This window comes from Thalassophryne amazonica, chromosome 5 (genome assembly GCF_902500255.1).
Source record: "Thalassophryne amazonica chromosome 5, fThaAma1.1, whole genome shotgun sequence".
Classification (NCBI taxonomy): Eukaryota; Metazoa; Chordata; class Actinopteri; order Batrachoidiformes; family Batrachoididae; genus Thalassophryne; species Thalassophryne amazonica.
Window position 1 is genome coordinate 35031140 of NC_047107.1, and position 7287 is coordinate 35038426.

Consider the following 7287-nt stretch of genomic DNA (forward strand, 5'->3'; position numbering starts at 1 on the left):
CTAACCTAAAGTTCAAACAACTTAATTCATTCATGTTTTACCAATTGTAAAGCTTTTTTAAGTTAGTTCTTTTTTTCAGTGTAGTTATGTGCCATAAAGTGTTAAACCCTGCATGGTGACTTCCAGCAATTTGCATTTTCCAGTTATTGTAAGCTTTTTGACAATGTTGATTGTGAGATGATATAATTTTTGTTGTGTGCCAACCTTTAATTTACATAAAGTCTAGCTGTAACGTTCTCTATCATGTCCTCACATCAAATATATTTAGAGAAAGCTCATGAATTTGTCGCTATTTTTTTTTTGTGGACATGGGATTTCTAGATGTCCCGTTTTGGCAACAGACAGACTCAAATCTGTAACTTTTGTTGCTTTTTGTTTGTGGCGCTGAAGCAGGTATAAAGAAAGATTTCCCACTGCAATTACTCAGCAGGCGTGGATCCTGCCTGTAATAGAGTAGGTGTTAGCAGTGGGTGGACTGGATCGTGAGTGGCCACTATTCTCCATTCCGGCTACTAAAGGCTGAGTGGCAGGGAATAGCAGCAGAATGGCACAGTGACAGAACGCGTGGTGTCCAACACACCGGCCACAGAATCACAGCAAGTAAACTGCCTCAGTCTCCAGTAGACCACGTTTGCTTAAGTGTCAGGAGAACTACATTTCAAAGCTCGGTAAATCAAGGTTGTATTGATTTAATCTAACATGTAATCTGTTTTTCTGTCTGACACTGATTCTGGCAATAAAAGAGAATCATGTAAGACAGCATTACAGATAATACGACCATAGATCAAATGGAGTTTGGGCAAGAGAAGGGTTATAGATCATGTTCAAGCCAGACTGCTTACCTCTGGAATTCATAAACTACCCCCTAAATTGAGGTGGCTTTCAATTTAAGTTTTCAATTTACAGATACAGTATTTGGTGTAAGGTTGATGAAATTTCATTGTCAACTTCAGTGGCGGTTCTGTGGAATAGGAGCTGCATCTCTCTCAAAGTGCCACCCCCAACAACAAAAAAGTTGCGTGAACAAGGCCCACTGGGGGGAAAAAAAAAACCCCACACAGTGATTTTATATATATATATATATATATATATATATATATATATATATATATATATATATATGCATTCATTCGCACTCAAACTACAGTATATGCAAAGCACTGAGTTTTTTTTATGACATTGAGCTATACATATGCAAGGTGCAAAAGTTGCTCCTCTGACAGATCTTTTTTAATTATTAAACATGAAATAATGTTTAAAAAAACTAAGTGAAAATTTCTTGAAGTGTCCTTAAGCTTAGTCACTCTTCGTCATCTTCATCATCATCATCATTTTAATCTATATTTTGGTCATATCAGTAACTGTCAACATTTTTTACACAAAAAATACAGCAGCTTAAAAATCCTATGATGGGTAAAAAAAAAAGCTTGTTTCATCCAAGATATAACTCAAAAGATGTTTTTCAAGAATTTTGCAGATTTTTTAAGTTGTACTTTCTAAAAGCAAGCCTTAATATCTCACTGAAATTGTACTTATACAAGGTGTAGATTCAATATTTTGACTAAAAATTACACAAATACGAGGTCTGTGATAAAACTAAGGTACCTTTTTATTTTTTTCAAAAACTATATGGATTTGAATCACATGCGATTACATCAGACAACCTTGAACCCTCGTGCGCATGCGTGAGTTTTTTCACGCCTGTCGGTTACGTCATTCGCCTGTGGGCTGGCTTTGAGTGAGGAGTGGTCTACCCCTCCCGTTGGAATCTCTTTGTCTGGGAACTTACTGAGAGACTGGCGCTTTGCTTGATCAAAATTTTTTCAAAAACTGTGAGGCACATCGAAGTGGACACCATTCGAGAAATTCAGCTGGTTTTCTGTGAAAATTTTAACGGCTGATGAGAGATTATGGACTGCTGCTGTCGCTTTAAGGACTGCCCACGGAGCGGGACGTCGCGACGCGCCCTGAGCCGCCGCTGTCTGCCTGTTTCAAGCTGAAAGCTTCCAAATTTAAGCCTCTGTTGACCCAGGACGTCGTGGGAGAACAGAGAACTTTCAGAAGAGGTCGGGATCAGCAGTTTATCCGGACATTCCACTGTTAAAGGAGATTTTATTAATGAAAGATGTGCGGACGGGTCCACGCGTTGGGACGCAGCCGGCGCGGTGGCACAGGAAAAACACCTCCATGTTGATAACCATTTGTAAAAACCAGGTGGCTTTTGATGGCTTTCAGTTGAGTGAGTATCTGAGAAATTGTTTAACAGCTGGACATGTTCCAACTTGTCCTTAAGGCTTCCAACAGAGGTGTTTTTCCTGTGGGCAAACTCTCGCATGCCCACGAGGGTTCAAGCTTGTCTGATGTAATCGCACGTGATTCAAATCCATATAATTTTTGAAAAAAATAAAAAAGTCCGATACTTTTCTAACAGACCTCGTATATTTGATAAGTTTGCATTTTTACAGTGTGAGGAGTCACAGTGTCTGGGTTTGCAAGATCAAGACTAAGATCCAGAGTTTTAATGACTTCTCGGCCTCAGCCACCAGAAATGTATCTGTATGTGGTGGAAGTGTCAAACTTGTTGAGATGTTCACTTATTTTGGTAGTGATGTTCATATCTGTGGGTCTTTGGCCTTTAAGATCAAGAGGCACCTGGCATGAAATTATGGAATCATGAGGTCGCTGACAGTAGAAATTTGGCAGTGCCCACATCTTTACATGACAATGAAGGTCCAAGTCTTTAGGGATGCTAGCCAGTAACAGAAGGCAGTGACTCGATGTCTTTGGTACTGGGTGTGTTTGGAGGACCCTTCAGTACCGTGGGAATGATTTTTTGCCAACTGAGTGATTATGTTGGGAGAATCCAAGGAGGAGTATTGCATTCTGAGGGAACATCAGCTATGTGGCATATTTTTCTGGGCACGCTCTAGCACAGAGGTGCCTCAATACTGAGAACAGCATCAACTAGAAAATGAAAATGGGATGGCCATGTGTCACTTGGCCCTGGAAAATAGATGGCAACTATCAAGAGGTGGGGATCGGCCACAACCCTCCTCGAGGTGAGCAAGGAAGATTGTGGCTGATCCCTTCCACCCAGATCACAAACATTTTGTCACCCTCCCCTCTGGCAGGTGGCTGACGTCCATCTGGACCAAAACCTCACGACACAAAAACAGCTTCTTTCCATCCACAGCTAGACTAATAAATAATACCAGAGACCCCCACTTACCCTGCCTCACCCCCCCCCACCCCCACCCCCACTACACAAAGTACAAATTGGTCATCTCTGCACTGAAAGGTACCTGTACTCAAATCACCTGTTTTTGCACAGTCCCATTCCATTAAGTTATATTTAACAGTGAATATAGTATTGCCTATTTAACTCTTTCTTACAGAAGTGTATTTTTACCTCCGCCAAGGAGGTTATGTTTTCGGTCGTGTTTGTTTGTCAGCAGGATAACTCAAAACGTTTTGAACGGATTTTGATGAAATTTTGTGGGGTGGTTGGAAATGACAAGAGGAACAAGTGATTAAATCTTAGTGGTGATCCGGATCACGATCTGGATCCAGGAATTTTTTTTTTTAAGGATTCTTCACCATTGCGGGATAGGCGGAATTTTGACATTCTAGTTTCTAACTCCACAAAAACAAGGCAGAAAGGCTTGAAAAAAATTAGGGTGTAACATAGTCAAATGTTCTATCAAACAACAAAGTTTGGTGATGATTGGATCCGGATTCCGGATCTGGTGATCCAGAATATGCAAAAATATAGGGAAAATAGAAAATGTGTCAGTGTGAGGTGACAAATGAAGCTAGAGATGCACAACTAATACCAAATTGTAGCTGAATCTGTACTGATTCAGTAAGGTGTCATCAGATTTGATGTAGCTTCAAATGTTATGGAGCTAGATCCAGAAGAAAACTGCCATTACCGAAAAATCGTTTTTATACAATAACTTTTGAATTAATAAAGACATAAAAGTGATTCCAAGTTCTAGTGGTATGTTTTCATGGTCAAGGATGTCAAATATAAAGGAAACAAAAAGTGTATGTATCATAGTTTTGGTTGTAACACTGAATTGTTGAATAGATCACTGTACCAAGGAGGGAATCTCTTTAGGGTCAGTGACCCTATGGTCTTGTATAGAGAAGTGTTTCATAAATGTTAAACAATTCATTTATTTGCAGTTTAAATAAATAATAAATTGAATTTTGTCTCTTATTTGTTTTTGTCTATAAGCACATGCAATATCAATATCAGTGCTCAGATGACAGTAGCTTCTGAGAAAGGTGCAAGTTGCAATGAACTGTGATGCCAGCAGATGGAACTTTTTTTTTTACTACTGAGCAAACATCATTGTTAGACTTTTTTAGGTTCAATGATTCCACGGTGTGTAGATGTTATGGCGTCAGTGACCCCATGGCCTTGGCAGAGGTTTGCACTCTCTGAGTGTTTCTAGTTTCTTTTTCTTATCGTGTATGCACCAGTAACACCAGATCAAATTCCGTGCATGTGCAAACTTACCTGGCAATAAATCTGATTGTGATTCTGGACCTAAGAGGACGTGCAGCACCAGTGTATGCTCCCAGACCCAACTTGATCATCTACTATGTGAATGTAAGGTTGTCATTTCAGCCTTTCAGATGGATCACACATGCAAACTCCTGAACGAATATAAGCTCCAAAACTTGCCCCCTGCACTACATTTTCAGGTAAACTATATTTTAACAGGAAATTAACAACTCTTCAGTCTTAAATTTTTTGAAGGCAAATCTTGAAACAATTTTCTTCTGTTTACCATTAGTATGGGGTGTGGGGATACATTGAACTCACGAGATGAGACGATCCATGATACTGGGTTCATGAGAACGAAACAATATTTTAACAATATTTAATAAAACCGAAATGATGAAACATGACTGGAAAATAGTCTTTGATTTCAGTGGAAGTGACAAAAGGTGCAGGTGCATTTTGGAGCTTTTAACTAGTTATGTGGTAATCACTATCACTTTAGTTCTACTTTCAGAGTATGAATTATCATATGAAGTAAAATACAGCAATATGCAAGCACGGTAAAAAGGCTTTACCGCAAACTCAAATGACTGGCTTCTAGGGCTTTCACAACTACTGATTTTTTACTTTGGGGAGGTGATGGTCTAGTGGTTAAGGTGTTGGGCTTGAGTCCAGAAGATCATGAGTTCAAATCCCCGCCGGACTGGAAAATCACTAAGGGCCCTTGGGCAAGGCCTTTAATCCTCTATTGCTCCCAGTGTGTAGTTAGCGCCTTGTATGGCAGCACCCTGACATCGGGGTGAATGTGAGGCCTAATTGTAAAGTGCTTTGAGCATCTCATGCAGATGGAAAAGCGCTATATAAATGCAGTCCATTTACTAGTCGAGAAATTTTCTTTTTTTCAACAGTAGTAATCGACTAGTCCTTTTTTATTTAGCCAACACTTTATGTACAAGTCCCAACCTCTGGCATTCTGGAAAAGTTTGCAGTTCTTTGAGTGGCCACTTGAGGCAGAGCCCAGCTGTGTCAGGGGGAGCCCACGGACCTGCCACCTATATTAACAGACATCCTTGCGCTACGCAGCACATTTACTGCTTTCGATACCAGCTACACACACTCAAAATCAAGCCCACTTTCTGTTCCTTCTCTCTTTCTAACTCGACACAAGCACAGTCCTGTTACAAACTGACCGTTTGTGTTTAATATAAGTTGACAGATGTGCTGCTAGTTGCCTCAGAGAGCAAAAGCCGTGCTCTGCTTTGGAGCTGAATTGACTGACAGCTTGTGAACAGTTGGGAGAAATTTTCAAAATAAAGCATTAGCTCTCCCCCCACCCCCCAAAAAGTGAGACAGCTTTTTCCACTGACAAGAAATATGGTCACATTTTAATATTGCAGCATGAAATCTTGTCACACACCAAGTAGTTATTTTGGGGTTTATTTGCTGTTTTTTATTTATTTATTTGTATTTAACATTTCACATAAACTGTGTGATAAAATATGGGAAAGGTCTTGCATAAACAAAGGCTGACTTATGAACGCTGCTGCCTGCAGAATTAGCTTGTGCAGCGCACAGCTCAGCTCATTTGACTGACGTCACCATCCTCAGAAGATGTCCAGTGTTTACAATAAACATTTTGTAGCTTGATCCCCTCAGACCTCAGAAGCCAAGCAGAGTGGGTCCTGGTTAGTACTTGGGTGGGAGACCTCTTCATAAGACAAGGGTGTGTTTGTCCAGGTAAAACTGGAGTTGCGTCAGGAAGGGCATCCAGGATAAAACTTGTGCCAAATCCCAATGGGGCTCTGTGCTGGATCTTCTGTGGTGACCCTGAACAAAACAGGAGTAGCCACAAAGCAAAAACAATAAAAATTGTGTATTGGGCATCGTAGTCTCATTTGAGCGTGGGAGATAAAGGGGTTAAATAAGAGAGCATATGACACAAAAACTGTACTTCCAGGGACAGCCCCATTATCATTATTTACATTAAATCTCGTTACAACGTACCAACACAAGCTCTCCCACCTGCCTCGTCTTCCCTTCTGCACTGGGAACCAAAAAAAAAAAAAAAAAAGAAAAAGAAAAACCCCTGCAGTTTTCGTGACTGCTTCGGTGGTTGCAGCCGAAAACAAAACAGTACACCATCTTTCAGTGTGAAGTGATGCTGTGTTTGTGTTGCGCACTGGCAGGCTGTCGCCAGAAGTGGTCAAATGCCGCAATGTCACACAGGGGTTCAAATGAGACTGCGCTGCTCCATTTAAACGGTGACTAGTGAGTCAGTATTCAGCTTCCTAGATTGCCCTTTGAATGCAGGAAAAAGGCATACATTTTTAAGGTAACCCCCCCACCCCTACATCCAGGCACTGGACTTTAGACCAATTTTTTGCTCAATTAAATAGCATTTAAACATGCTATTTAAAGAATATGAGCGCTAAAGGTAAAAATGACAACTACGACAACAAGGAAGCTCAGTAACACATCAAGTATTTTGTCAGTTTATCTTCAAATGTACAATATACACATAATAAAAACATGAAAATGTTGGTTAATGGCTTACATGGTCAAATGAGGCGATCAGAATAGGCAATTTTTGAGAAACTAACCAACACATTTCAAATTTAGTAAGTAAACTGTTAAGAGTGAGAAACCCTCTAAGGGGCCATCATTTTAGGAGACTTGGAGAAGGGAAAGTTCCTAAGATAAGCCTGATCTCATTTTAGTTTTGAATTCTACATTAAATAAATAAACGTCCTTGCTACAAAGTTTCAAAGCAGAAA

General features: G+C 40.1%; 1 long non-coding RNA gene across 1 annotated transcript in view; it reads right to left on the reverse strand.

The window, feature by feature from the left end:
- Positions 1–5636: 5636 nt before the first annotated feature.
- LOC117510318 overlaps positions 5637–7287 on the reverse strand; it is a 13249-nt gene continuing 11598 nt past the window's right edge. The window contains exon 3 of the long non-coding RNA XR_004560678.1: positions 5637–5649. This is a non-coding gene — a long non-coding RNA (uncharacterized LOC117510318). The remainder of the gene's footprint in view (positions 5650–7287) is intronic.